This window comes from Ictidomys tridecemlineatus, chromosome 12, assembly GCF_052094955.1.
Source record: "Ictidomys tridecemlineatus isolate mIctTri1 chromosome 12, mIctTri1.hap1, whole genome shotgun sequence".
In the NCBI taxonomy this organism is placed as follows: Eukaryota; Metazoa; Chordata; class Mammalia; order Rodentia; family Sciuridae; genus Ictidomys; species Ictidomys tridecemlineatus.
Window position 1 is genome coordinate 94250353 of NC_135488.1, and position 15345 is coordinate 94265697.

The window sequence follows — 15345 nt, forward strand, 5'->3', positions numbered from 1 at the left end:
CTCCCCTCCAGCATCTCCATAAAATTTGTCTCTTACAGTCCTAAAAATGTTTTACTAGTGTAATTGAGGTCAGTTGGCTGTGACATTAAAACATGCATAGAGATTAAGTGAGATCAGCAAGAATTCTTTAAACAAGTTTGTTGAGATGAATAAGAAGAAGCCTTTCTTTTGTTCATAAATAATAAAGTGAGTCTTGTTGTTTTAGGCCTCAGAATTTGAATGGTGTGTCCTGCCATGATGTATAACAAATGCTATGGATTGAATATGAGGTGTCTCCCCAAAGCTTCTGGGTTAATGCTTGCACATACAGAGGTGAAATTATTAGATTATGATAGCTTTACCTTATCAGTGGATTAATCTGTTTACTCAATTAATAATTTAAAAGGACTACTATATTGGGTGGTAACTGTAGATAGATGAGATATGGCTGGAGGAGATGGGTGACTGGATATGAGTCTTAGGGATTGTACATTTTGTATCTGTCTCCTTCTGCTGTCTTCCTGCTTCCAGGCTGCAATAAGCTAAGCAGGTTTTCTCCACCATTCCTTTCCATGATTATGTTTTCCTCAGATCTAGAGCTATGGAGACTGCCAACCATAGACTGAACCTTTGAACCTGAACCAAGATAAACCTCTGCTCCTCTAAGTTGTTCTTCTCAGGTACTTTGGTCACAGTAATAAAAAGTTGATTAACAACAAATCATTTACTACGATAACCCAGGAAATAGCATAGTAATCATGGGCAAAAGATACCTAGTGCCTTCAGTCACCGGTGATCACAATGCATATGTTTGATTTCACTTGTCTTTCATATGTAGTATTGATTACACACTATTTTTTTCAGAATTTATGATAATTTAAACTTCTGAGAGTAATTGGTAATCTACTAACAATATAGATAATAAATTTCAGAGGACTTATAATTTCATTGTAGCATTTCTGCCCCTAGGAAAAGCAATTGAGGATATTTTGGGACACACTAATACATATTTTGTGTTAGCATTTATGTAATAGGCTCATGTGATGTGTTTCAACATATATAGAAGTCTATTTTCAATATAACTTTATATCCAAAGTATAGAACAGATATATGCTATATTCTCACTCAATTAACCATGCTGAATGAATAAAAAAAAAGAATAAATTTGGGTTGGGGTTGTGGCTCAGTGGTAGAACACTTGTGTAGTATGTGTAAGGCCCTGGGTTCGATCTTTAGCACATCGTAAAAATAAATAAATGAAGGCATTGTGTACTACTACAACTAAAAAATATTTTTAAAAAAGAATAAATAATTTTTGCAGTTAAGTTTTTAAGTATTAGAGTTTTCTAGATGCTATTGTTTGCAGTGTATACACTATTACATAGTTACAATAACTGTGAGGTGGGTAGTGTTATTTCCAATTTACACATTAATGAAATAAGGGCTAAAATGGATTGACCCATTTTGTATCTAGTATCATCTGAAAAAAGTATCATCTCACACAAAAAAGTATCATCTCACAAATGTAAAACACAGTTACCTCTCATTAAATCTTTTATAAGTTTTATAGGTCCTCCAGAAGTTATTTTTTAAAATATTTTTTAGTTATTGACAGATCTTTATTTTATTTATTTTTATGAGGTGCTGAGAATCAAACCCAGGGCCTCATACATTCTAGGCAAGTGCCCCACAGCCCCAGTCCTTTTAGAATTCATTTAAGACAAATCCAAAATAGACAAGGATTATTTTTGTGTATATATTTATGCATAGTATATATAGTGTTTGTGTATAATCTAAGACATATTATATATATATATATATATATATATATATATATATATATATATATATGAAGATATGAAACAGTAACCAAGAAAGCACAGTGAATTTGTAAGGAAACAAACTAAAAATTTCCAAACTTTGGTATTTCTTATCATTACAGTTAATATCCTCTACTGAAGAAAAAAGAAATATAATATCTTCCTCCTTTATCAGTTAACATTTAATTTGACTATATATTTTTTCATATGTAACTTCCAAACAATATAGATAATCTTTGAGGTTTTAGAAGGCTATCTTAAGGAAGATGGCTAGAGGTGAAAACTGATGCTATACCAACTAAATATTGTTATAATAGTGTTATAATAACCTCACCCCAATGCAGTCCTTGAGGTTTCATTCTTGAGAAGCTAAAAGCAAGGGAAGAAGGGAGAAGGATTCTGGGAAGGAGGTGAGGATGAAGTACTGAACGAACACAAATATGAATCCCGTACTGTTCTAAGAGCTGACAGAAAACCAGGGGCCATGTGATAGTTCAAGTTAGCAGATGTTTTGTGAGATACTTTTATTCTCACAAATTTTGGATAGGAATGAAACCTAGATGAACTTAGTCATTCCTTTCATGCTTCTTAGACAGTTAAGGCACATAACTAAATGTGTTAAAATGGATTTTTAGACTGATTACATTAATATAATTGTAGATCTAATGGTGATATAATAATGATATTTAAGGACAATTACATGACATTATAATATTGTCCTAAGATTATATTTTCTGATGTCTGAAAACATGAAGTGATTCTCCCACAATCAGAAAAAAAAGCATCTCAGCATATTATATTATTAACTGAATTTAAACCCTTTGAATTAAATCAACATTTTAACTGTTTAATTTTAAAAATTCAATCAGCTCCTCATTTTTAAATATTATCGTTTCTTAATAAGGCTCAAAATTTGTTAAGTAATACCATCTTAATTAGCAGTAAATAGTAGTTGCCATAGTGGTGATAACTGGTAATAGTCGAATTAATAAACAGCAAATGCTTTGCAGTGCTCTAAGATTCATGATTTTTAAGTACATTATTTAACTTAAATATTATAAAATGTATTTGAGGGTACATAATCCCTGTGTTCTGTCAATGTTTCTAATACTGAGAAGTCTTGATATCTTCCATTGAGCAAGAAAACAGGCAAAACCTGGTATTGTATCTCATAAGGTAAACCACAGGACTACATGAGGAATAAGAACTTGATGACTCATCCTCAAAAATCAGTATGGCTGGGCTGGGGATGTGGCTCAAGCGGTAGCGCGCTCGCCTGGCATGCGTGCAGCCCGGGTTCGATCCTCAGCATCACATACCAACAAAGATGTTGTGTCCACCGAGAACTAAAAAATAAATATTAAAAATTCTCTCTCTCTCTCCTCTCTCACTCTCTCTTTAAAAAAAAAATCAGTATGGCTGAACAACTGTTAACAGTTAAGCATGTATATCCCATGAACAGGTGACAGGGGTGCTGCAGTAAAATTATTACACTATTGTCCTATCAACTAGGAATTTTTCCAAGTGCAGACTTTTTACTCACTAAAGTATACAATTAATGCTTTGTTCTCAATTCCTTAAGTTATCACAATCAAAAAATATCATGATAGTTAGGGACCTATCAATTTCCTAAAGAAAGGGAAATACCTGTATTCATCATCCATCCATCCATCTACCTGAAAAGCCTAATATCATATATACTTCCTCAAAAGGGTCGAAGTAGCCTGATCTTGGTGTTTGTAATAACTTTCAACTCTGCTTTGATATTATCAGATATTTTAATGTGCCAAACAGAGTTCTTCTGTATGAAAACATCTTGTTCTATTGTGTCTAGGGAAAACTAGATTTGAGCATTTACGGATGTGCTGTTTATCTAAGAAAAAAAAAGAAAAGAAAGAAAAAGGGGAAAACAAGATTAAGGAGACTTTCCTTTTATAAAACTTTGACTAATTTGACTTCCTAGGGTTTTAATTCATACCTTATGTTTGGTTACCATAGCAACTAAAATAAAGAGCTGCATCAATTGAACAATATTCTATGAAGAAAACCATGCTAAGCAGAGTCTTTAAACATTAAAAAGGAAAAACAATTTAATTCTTAAGAAAGACATTTTCAGGTGCTTATTTAAAATGTACTATAATGAAAGAGGGGAGTTATTTCACAGTATAATATAGTAAAAGTAATTTTATTTTTAATGACAAAGCCCCTGTATTTTCTTAGTTGATTGAACTTATTTATTTTTTTCTAGTTATTTAATTTTTTTATACAATTTGATTTACTTTTCTTGGATAATTAATTATTTTTTAACCTGTTAATTTATCAATTCCAGAAACAGAAGAAAAATAGAGTTTAATGATTGCAATTTCCTGCTTTGAGAATGGCCAGTCAATAATACCTGTATAAGAAGACTGGCTTTTGAAAGTTCCTCCACACTCAAATGTTTTTTTCCCAATGCAGTTGAGAATGAGAACATTCTATTAGATGAAATCAGTTCCAGTGAACAGGGAGGAATTACTAGGAAATATCAACAATGTTCTCAGAGCTCTAGAGACAGGACAGCCAAATGTTCAAGAGAGTTGATAATTTTACTAAAGTGTCATGTTCTAAAGCAGGTCAGAAATCAAAGTCTTTGGTCAGATGTTACGGGCATCCTGGTTCCACAGAGCATTCATCCTGCCTGTTAAGGGATAAGGAGCAAATGTTAGCGTCACCTGAGAACAGAAAACCACAATCCAGCACTCATGTAGAAGATCAATCAGAGGAGAGTGATATAGGATGGAGGGGTGGAGTAGAAATCACAAGAGGAAAGTGTTCCTCTCTCTAACGTAGAAACCATCCTTACACCAAACACACTAAGACAATGTTGATTTTAAGATCTTTCTATTTCTTGCTTTAATTATCTGCATTAGATGTGTTAATAAGCTTTTCATTGCTGTGACCAAAATGCTTGACAAGAACAACTTGTTTATCTTGGCTCACAGTTTCATTCAGAGTTTCAGTCTATGCTGGACCAACTGCATTGCTCTCGTACCAAGATGAGGCAGAACATCATGGTGGAAAGACTTGGTGGAAGAGAACTTCTCACCTTATAGCAGCCAGGAAGCAGAGAAAGAGCCAGAGGAAGAGGCCACAGTGAAGATGAACCCTTCCAGGGCCTGCCCCAGGGATCCACCTTATCATGCCCTACCTGCCTAAAGTTACCACCCAGTTAGTCCATTCAAACCAGAATGGCCTGAGTAGGTTATAGCTCTCATAATCAACTCATTTCACTTCTAAATAATTCTTCATTAAGACAGGCACTTTTGGGGGACACATCATATCCAAACCTCAATATTACACTTAAAATTTCCTATAACGTAGGTAATAATTTCACATTTCATTAACTATTACTAAAAATATACTTTTTATGTATTATTATCATCATTTTGTTGTTTGCTTTGAGCAATACTGTTAAGTACCTGGTAAATTAGAAGAGTTGACCAGGAAGGCCATTTTGTATTTTCTACATATACAATCCAAATAATATTTATTTTTCTCCTTTTTCAATTTGTATGATGTTTAGCTTATTTTTTTCTTACTTTTTTAACTAGTTGAAGATTTATTTGCTGTTGTTGCTGGTTTATTTTGTTTCTTGATTTTTCTGTTCTTTTGTTTCTCTATGCCTTACTTTTGGTCGATTTAGCCTGATCTTTCAGTTTACTACCTCTTTTTTAGTTTTACTTATTTCACTTACTTATAGATTCCATAGTCTTAGTATACAATTTTTATCTAGTTGTTTTTCTGGTCTTCTTTTTCACTTTTTATAATAGTGTCCAATTGCCTTGCCATTTATTTTGTTAAGTAGAATTAGATACCCAGAGTTTCTGTTAGTATTTTTGCTCATCTTCTTGGGTATCTGATTGTCTTTGATTGTATGTTAGACATTACAAAATATTTTAATAAATATCCTGAAGTCAAAAATGTTGCTAAATTTCTTCTTTTTTTTCATGGAATTGAAGACACTTAAAGCATAATTCTAGTCCAATTTCTGAAACTGTGCTATGTAGATAACAAAGGTTAGTGGTATTCTAACTGGAGATCGGGGCAATTAATTTGGCAGTAAGCTTACCATACACATATTTTTCGGAGTCCCAAGTTTTGATTTAATACAGTTTCTTACTTTTTAATCCCCTGCCCCACACAAAAGAAAGTAACAGAGCTTTTTAGCAATCTTATCTGCTAATGTCAATGCTTTCAAGCAAACGTGGTTCACATATTATTACAAATCATTTCACTTTTTCTTATATACCAAAACATATATCTTATGTTTGTACATTCAAAAAAGATCTCAATACCTATCAGAAATTTGGTTTCATGCCCTCTCTCCCATCTTGGCCAGTTAATTTTCATTATTATATTGAATGGTTTTGTGTATTTATGGAAGTTTTCTAAAGCATATTTGAGAAGAATCTACTTGTATGTTTTTTTATTCAGTAAGAGGGTTGATCAGAACAGCATAGTGTTATTAGAAGCAAAAGCCTCATTACTTGTTTTTCTTTTAAGTATTTTTTTGTAGTTGTAGATGGACAGAATGCTTTTATTTTATTTGTTTATTTTTATGTGGTGCTAAGGATCAAATTCAGTGCCTCACTCATGCTAGGCAAGCGCTCTGCCACTGAGCTACAGTCTCAGACCTCGTTATTTGTTTTTAAGTTCTCAAAACCTTTCAATAATATTATCATCTTCACCAACATGTTTTTCATTATTATTTATAATTGATGAGTGCTTTCCAGTGTATTTGTACACCATCACTTTAATATGTTCATTGTTTCTTCAGTATTTTTCAATGAAATTCAATCTTTTTAGTCCTCTAAATGAAAAACCATGTCTGAGAACTGTAATCAGTCTTCACTTAAAAATATTAAATAGTGTCTAGAAGTTGAAATGAAATTTACTTAGGTAAAAAGATTGACATCTATTTTCTCACAACACTTTTAAATATGAAATTCATTTCTATTGTCTTATGGCTTCTTTTCCTGCTGATGACAAGTCTGCTTCCAGGCCAGATTTGTTGGATCTTGACACATTAATTTTCTTTCTATTTGCTTTCATGATATTGTCTTTGTTTTAAGTGTTTTACATATTTTGTATAATACAACTGGTCATGGATTCAATGTTATGTGCTGTTTCCAGAAGCAAATGTGACCTTATCAGCCTGGATACCCCTACCTTTCTTCCATTATTGAAATTACCAAGAATTGCCTCATTAAATATTTCTTAAATGATATTCTCTTCTGGAATTTTTATTAATAGTATCTATGACATTTTCATTCTTTTTTCCATTTTAAAATGACCCTCCTAATTTCTTCTTTTTAAAAAAATTTATTTATTTATTTTTTGGTACCAGGGATTAAACCCAGATGTGCTTAACCACTGAGCACTATTTCCAGCCCTTTTATATTTTACTTTGAGATAAGGTATTCCTAACTTGCTTAGGGCCTCCCTATGTGCCTAATTTATAATATTTCCATTTGTGATATAAATTCTTTGGTTCATTTTATATGCTGAATCACTCTTGAAATTTTATTTGGCAATGGCATTTAATTGTATTTGACAATAGCAATTGTGTTATTCGGTCCTTCCTCCATATTAATTCACTAACATACTTATTTATTTTTCAACAAAAATTTATTTTGTGCTAGGAACTCATGTGTTCTAGGCACAGTGCATAAAGTAGAACAACAACAACCAAAATGCCTGAAATGTTGGTTTTGTAGAGGTGCAGTAAAGTAGAAAACAAAACAAAACAAAACAAAAATTGTGCTTGCCCCTGACACTTCTTCAAGTGTTTCATTGATCCTGGATAAGATTTTTCACTGATTATTTGTCTTTGTGTATTGTATTCTTGATGATAGTTTAAATTTTAATATCATACGTATGCACGGTGTAAGATTTCTATAAATGTATGTGTCATTCAGACTTTTCTCAAGTAATTCTGAAAATGAAATATTTAAACTTTACAAAGACAATCATTTGTTATGGTTTTGATCTTAAATATCCCATAGGTCCATGTCTTAAAGGTTTGGTTGCCAGCCTTTGGCACTATTGGAATGTGGTGGATCCTTCAAGAGGTGGAGCCTTGTGGAAGGAAGCTAGGTAATTAGGGGTATGTCCTTGAGGAGATACTGGGATCCTGGCCTCTTCCTGTCTTTTTGCTTCCTGGCCACCATAAGGTAACTAGGTTTGCTCAATCACATTCTCTCTGCTATAATGGGTTGTCTTACTGTAGGCCGCTAAATAACAGAGTCAACAGAACATGGACTGCAACCTCTGAAACTGTGAGCCAAAATAAAACTTTGCTCTTTATAAATTAATTATTTCACATATTTTTGACACAGTGATGAAAAGCTTACATTCCAATTTAGATGCCTAATTATACAAATGCTTTTATATCTTCTGTAAAACTCAAATTATCATCTTCTATAATTTTTATTTTAAATAACACTTAATAACACTATGTATTTATGGAGTGTAGTATAATAACTCAATGCATGCATTCAATATTTAAGTTTCATATAAGGGTACTGTTCATTTCCTTCTTCTTAACCAATTTATCATTTCTTTCTGTTTGAAATCTAAAAACACCTTTCCTCTAGTTCTTTATAAAATATACAATTGTTGTAAAATAGTCACCATACTGTGCTGTATTAATTTTATACTCTGAATTTACTTTTTTTTCCCTAAAGCAGTATCATATGAAGATTCTTTATGACTCTTAGAAGCATTTGAAGTCATATTAATTTTCCCCTAGTGTTTTTATTTTTAAGATTGAAATTTCTCTTTACTTTGATTTATTTCTTCAACAATCCATCTTGAATGCTTGAGCTCAAGTTTTGATACCCAGAACTGGAATCAGGAGTCTAGAGCTAATATAAATTGAATAAAATGCTGTGAAACTAATGTATTTCTAGATATTGAACTTTCATTTGCTTCATTTAATAATATAAATGTAAAAACAAATGGTTATAAGAGTTTTACTGTTTTTGAAAGCAGCTGCATTAAACTTTTGACTGAAAATCTTTGACCAGCTGAAATATCTCAGCTAAATGTTAAATGTTTCTTTAACATAACCTTGCATCAATTTTATTTAAGACTGTGTTTCTGCAAATAATTATTTTGACTCAAATGCAACATTTCACATTCACCTATCCAGATTTTATCTTATCTTTGGGACTGTTACCCCTTTATCAGATTCTCAAAATGCATGACACTAGTACTATTATTTTCTCAACCAACATTTGAATGAACTCTTACCCTAAATTTTACACCCTCTTCTATATTTTTCAAGTATTTATTTACAATATAGATATAACAGGTATAAATCATACAGGCAAAGATGTCATTTTTTCTGTAGTTACTAGTTTTATGAGGAAAATATTTTGGATATAGCTATAAAACATAATTGAAACTACCCATACTAATTTTCAATCCATATTTTCACATCGAGGTCATGGAGTAAATCATTAAGTATACTTCCAAATATATTCATAAAATATACACAAGATTACATAATTCTCCAAAAGGAAACAAAGAATTTTAAATATTTGTTTTATATTTTATTTTATATATTTAAAAAGCTTTCAAGACCAAAATTAAGTAATTTGTTGACATTAATGATTTCTGGATTCAAAGTGGCTAATCCAATCATTCAATAATTTATAATTTCCATACATTTTTATTAAAGCATGCTCAGTAATTTGCATTTCATCTCCCTGATTTGATTGTCATCTACCAAAATGGAAGGATGTTTTTCGGGGTAGGCATTCATCATTTTGTTTTTTCTCTTAGAGTCTCAACAGGAACATAATAGGCAATAAATCCTTATTTATTTATCTTTTTATATGAGGAATTATTCAGGACTTATTGTGATCACATAAGCTGATAGGTAGTTTTGTAGCTTACACTTTGTGATCTTGATAAAATTAAGAAGTCTACCTCTAATTACGTAGCCTTTTATATCATTAGTTAAAGTTATCAGTTTGGTTTATCAGTTTGGTTTCAAAATAATTTCTGATAACTGTTCAAGGCCCACAGCACAAGTAGAATAAAAAAACTAAAGCTATTTTATGGCACTATATGTAATTAAGGGGCCACTAGAGATTTAATGTAAATGCTTCAGATATTGTATGTATTGATCAGAATCCCCATTTCATGATTTATTACTTCTGTTAGTACAGGAAGATCATGCATGATTTTATTTTATTTTAATCATTTACTTTATTTGTAACCCTTTCTGTCACCACTGAATTTTGTCATCAGTCCTTTTGGATATTAAATGCTAATCTACTTTAAAATTTTTTCCTGAACATCCATCAATCTTTAACGCTGATGTTAATCTATAATACTTATTCTATTTCTGTTAAGTCAACAGATCATTCTTTTTGTTGTAGAAGAAAAGCCATCTGGATTTGAAGGAGGTCTTTTTCTGTTTAACCTCTTTATATTTATTTCAACTCTCCAAATAGGGCACTAGCAGGTCCTTGTTAACACTTCTTGCCTTTAGCAAGCCAAATAAAATTTATTGACATTAATAGAATTTGAGGGTGAGCCTAATACATCCTGGATTTTAATGTTTCTTATATCAGCTCTAGTCCTTTATTTTGAGATAATCAAGCAGTAGACCCTGCCCATGTAGGGAGCATAATACTGTCACTCTGAATGTTAGTCTGTGACTGTTTTTTTTTTTTTATGTTGTTTTGTTTTTGTTTTTTTTTTTAACTTTAAACTGACAAATATGTTAAACAATTTCTTTTCCCCAAAATCAATTCCTGTGGTATGTTTTCTTCTTCTGTTTCATATAATCATCCAGCATTTATACTATCTGTGGTTACATTTTATAAGCAATATGCTCTCTGTATATTTTTATATGACAGCATTTTGAGAAATATCACATCTCTGATTCTTTAACAAATGTTTCCTTGAATAACTGAAATGTTCAGTGATAAAAATGTAACATAATTGTATAATTAGATGAAAATAATGTTTGCATCTAATATCCTTTAGATTCGAGCACATTTTTATGAAAAATAAGTATGTTAGTCAAACTAACAGAAATGACACCAATAATTTTTATAACATTTCAAATTACTGAATTGTGGGTAAAGAAGAACTATTGTTTTCATAAATGAAAACATAAAGTCCTAAAAGTCAAATGTTTGAGATTTCTTTGCATGAAATGTGTCCCAGGCTATTTAAAGGGTTCATCCTTACTGCCCAGCTTTATCCCACAGTGTAGGTAAATGTTTGTTTTGTGTTAATTAAGAAGTCATTTAAACATCTGTCTTTATTTTATGGAATGCCTTTAAAGTGTAAAATGTGTTTTTCTCATGAGAGCACTTTATGTTCCCAAGTGGCAATTTTAAAGTAAAGTGTCTCTTTTTCAGAAATAAAGTCTAATGTTCAAAGGTTTTGCCATCTGTTCTAGTAGTTGCACTTGTGAGTTAGTTGTTTGATTAGAAACAACAAATGCATAGAAAATGCATCTTCACTCTAGATAAAGAAACTACAAATACTATATTTTTTTAACATTCAGTTTACAAATATGTTATTTTAAGAGTTTTTTCAGGATTAGTTGGGTCTCTTAAGACAAAAAAATCACTAAATTGAATTGCATATCATTTAGGAAAATAAAAACTCAATTCAATTTTTCAGTACACAAGGAGTTCTTTGTATCAGTTCAAGGTAAACAAATCAATGCTACTGACCACTTCTATTCAATAAAGAGTTATAAATCCAAAAATAGATACTCTAGTTGTTTATGATGCCTCTAAAAGTAAGTTATATCTAATGAGATTTGAACCAACTCTTTGAGATATAAAACAAATTTTGTCAGATTTAGACTCCAAAAGCTCAGTAAAATATTACTTAATACAAAATTTGTTAGAGTAGTTATCAATCATTTTTAAGATTCATCAATGAGTCACATGTTTAGATATTTGGACAGAAATTTATTTTAAAAGTGGAAACACTTAACATTTTGCCTTACAAATTGTGGGGAGAAATGCCTAATTCAAATATTTTGCTCCTATTGAGACCAGAATACCAATTCCTATGAAGAATATTCTGGAATCTGTATTAATTCTAGAAACTCTTGAAATTGTTTTATTATTATGGAGATAAATTTTATCCCAGAATTCTCTATCTTTAATGAATATTCCATTGATATTTCAGACATGGTTATTAGAAATACGTACAATGATATTAATAGTTTCTGTACTCAAAAATAAATTGTTTTCCTTATTTCGTGAAAGTTTTGCTTTAGAATTGTGTCAAGCAGATGTATCTGCCTAACATTCATATAATTAGAGATTATTTTTGAAGCAGCAGCCATTTCTAGGAATCTCTGGATCCTAGATGATTTTTGTATTGATCCTGAAATTCATATGTAGTAGTCGCTTCAGAAATTTTGATCCTGTCAAAACCTTGATCAGTTATTACCAATCAATGGGGGCTACTAGAAATCCTTAGAACACTAAGTAGTTCTTGCATTCACAGTAGTATTTTCTGTTTGTATTAGGTACACAGCCCTAACAGCACAAATTTAAAGTTACTACAAGGTAGTATAATTTTGCTAACCTATACTTCACAATGTTGGTGAGGAAAATGGCATGATTAAACCTTACATACAGTGCACATTTGTGAAATATACAGAGTCCAAGAAGTCAATGCCAAGGCATAGTATGATTTTTGTAACCAATAACATTTTTATGAAGATACTAGATAGTTTTTACACTGGATTTTCAAAATTAAATAATGCTCCAAAAATAGGTAAGAATGAGAGTGGCCCATCCCCCAAAGTAGGGAAAAAAACAGAGGAAAAACAACAACAACAATAACAACAAAACATTAAGGAAATAAATAAAGTTAATTAAAATAAAGGTTTATCTAAACCATGGGAGATGACTTAGAAATGCAGGGTGAAAGAATATCTTAAATTATAGAATTATGATTTTTTAAAAATTAAAGTCTACTGCAAATTTTTGAAAGGCTGAAGAATAAGATTAAAACTATATTTTTATGAAGATTAATCAAAATATTGTCTTTTTAAACAATGTGCAATATAAGTTTTTAATAAATATGTCTTAGTTTAATTAACATAATTACTTGAAGGGAAATTCTCAAAACAGTCAAACCTAGTAGAACTTGATTACAATAATTTTACAAAGGTAGAGATGGGGATATAAGATCACATAGTTTTATATGACTACCAAAGAAAGAATTTCATGGAAATATCTCCAAAGACTTTATTATGTAATTTTTAAAATATATACTTGAAATTTTCACTTGCAACCAAATATCAATTTGCTTAGTTATAATTATTATTATTGTATATTAATATATTATTATTATATGTTAACATGACAAATATATGTTAAAATTAATCTGTTGATTTCCCTTACTGTAAGGTTTCAACAAGAAATTTATGCCTAGGGCTGGGGCTGGGACTCAGTGGCAGAGCACTTGCCTTGCCCATGTGAAGCACTGGGTTCAATCTTCAATACCACATAAAAGTAAACAAAATAAAGATATTGTGTGCATGGATAACTAAAAAAATTTTGAAAAAAAAAAAGAAATTTATGCCTAGTATAGGAAGGCTTGATCTAGCATAGTAAAATGCGGTTGATCAGAGACCTAGCATAAACTGTTAGGAATTATGCTAATGGTAGGGAGATGGAAGAACAGATGTGTTCTTTCAACTCTTTATCTTTGCCTCCCAGGTAGGAAAGTCTCTCCTGACTCCTGAGACAATCCTTATATACTAGTATTACCGCAAGTACAAACTGTCAGGGGACCTAATCATGAAACATACTCTGTATATTTCCTAAATTATCAGTTTTTTTTATCCTTACTATTTTTATCTGGTTCTAGCTCCCTACAGTGTCTTCTCTCCAGTTCACACCATTCCTTTTTCTGTGATTTTCAGTTATGTACTCTTAAGATTTTTAACAATCTATTTCATTTGTTGTTTGACACTTTTTAAAATGTTTATGAGAAATTAAATATGGTTGTTTCCATCAGAATAACCATCATTCCTTTAAAGTATTTGAAAACAACAGCATGAGAGGCTTTTTCAAATGAATAGAAATCAAATTAGTAAATGAATAAACAGAAACTCAATTCATATGAATTATAAGAAATACTATGTAAACATAAATTTGTCAAGTTTTCATTTTATTTTTTCAACAACTATAAGATCAAAAACCGGGTCCAACATCAAATAATTAATATGCAATAGGGAAGATGTGTATTCATATAGTGTAACATACTAATTTTGTAAAAGGCATTAAAGCATAGTAAATGTTACAAAGCATGGTCTTTGCCATAACTGTTAAACTCTGCTCTTGTAACCAAGTAAATTCTGAGTATATAAATAAATAGATGTAGCTATATCTCAATATAACCTTATTTAAAAAGAAAAGCAAACAATAGGCCAGATTTGCCCAATTGGCCATGATTTACTATACAATAAAGCATGAATGTGGTTATACAAGACTCCATTAATATATGAAATGTGGATGCTGAGCTACAAATATAAAAATAACTTATGTCTGTTATTTAACCTAAGCAGGTAAGTCAGTATTTTACACTATTAAGACAGCAAGCAGAATTTGTATTAATACAAGAAACCATAAACATTGGCAAGGATGTGGAGAAAAAGGTACAGTCATACATTGCTAGTGGGACTGCAAATTGGTGCTACCACTCGGGAAAGCAGTATGGAGATTCTTCAGAAAACTTGGAAGGGAACCACCATTTGGCCCAGTTATCCCACTCCTTGGCATATACCCAAAGGACTTAAATTCAGCATACTATAGTGACACAGCCACAACAATGTTTATACCAGCTCAATTCACAATAGCTAAGCTGTGGACCCAAACTGAATGCCCTTTAAAAGATGAATGGATTTTATATATATATTTTCAAAATGGAGTATTACCATGCCAGCAAATGGATGGATCTGGAGACTATCCTGATAAGTGAAATAAGTAAATCCCCAAAAGCTAATGGGGATTTAATGTTTCCTCTGATATGTGGAAGCAAACCCACACTAAGGGGACAGGGGAGAATAGAAATTCAGTAGATTAGACAATGAGGAATGAAGGGAAGGGATGGGAGATAGGAAAAGGAAAGACAGTGGAATGACTCTGTCATAATTTTCTCATATATGTATAAAAACAACAGTGAATTCCACCATTGTGTATATCCATAAGAATGGAATACTAACTAGAATGAGATATATTCCAAGCTTGTGTAACTATATCAAAATAGATTCTACTGTGATGTATAATTAAAACATAAAAATTTTTAAAAATCTGGAACATTTGTTTTAACATTGAATAGTTATCTGATTATTCATAATATCAAGCACCTAATATTTATTATATTAATTTAAAAATCAGTGTGAAGGTACATATATGTACACATATCCATACACATATATGTACAAGCATGTGCTAAAATCTAGAGCTCTAATTCTGAGCCATCTTTTAATCTATAATCTAATATT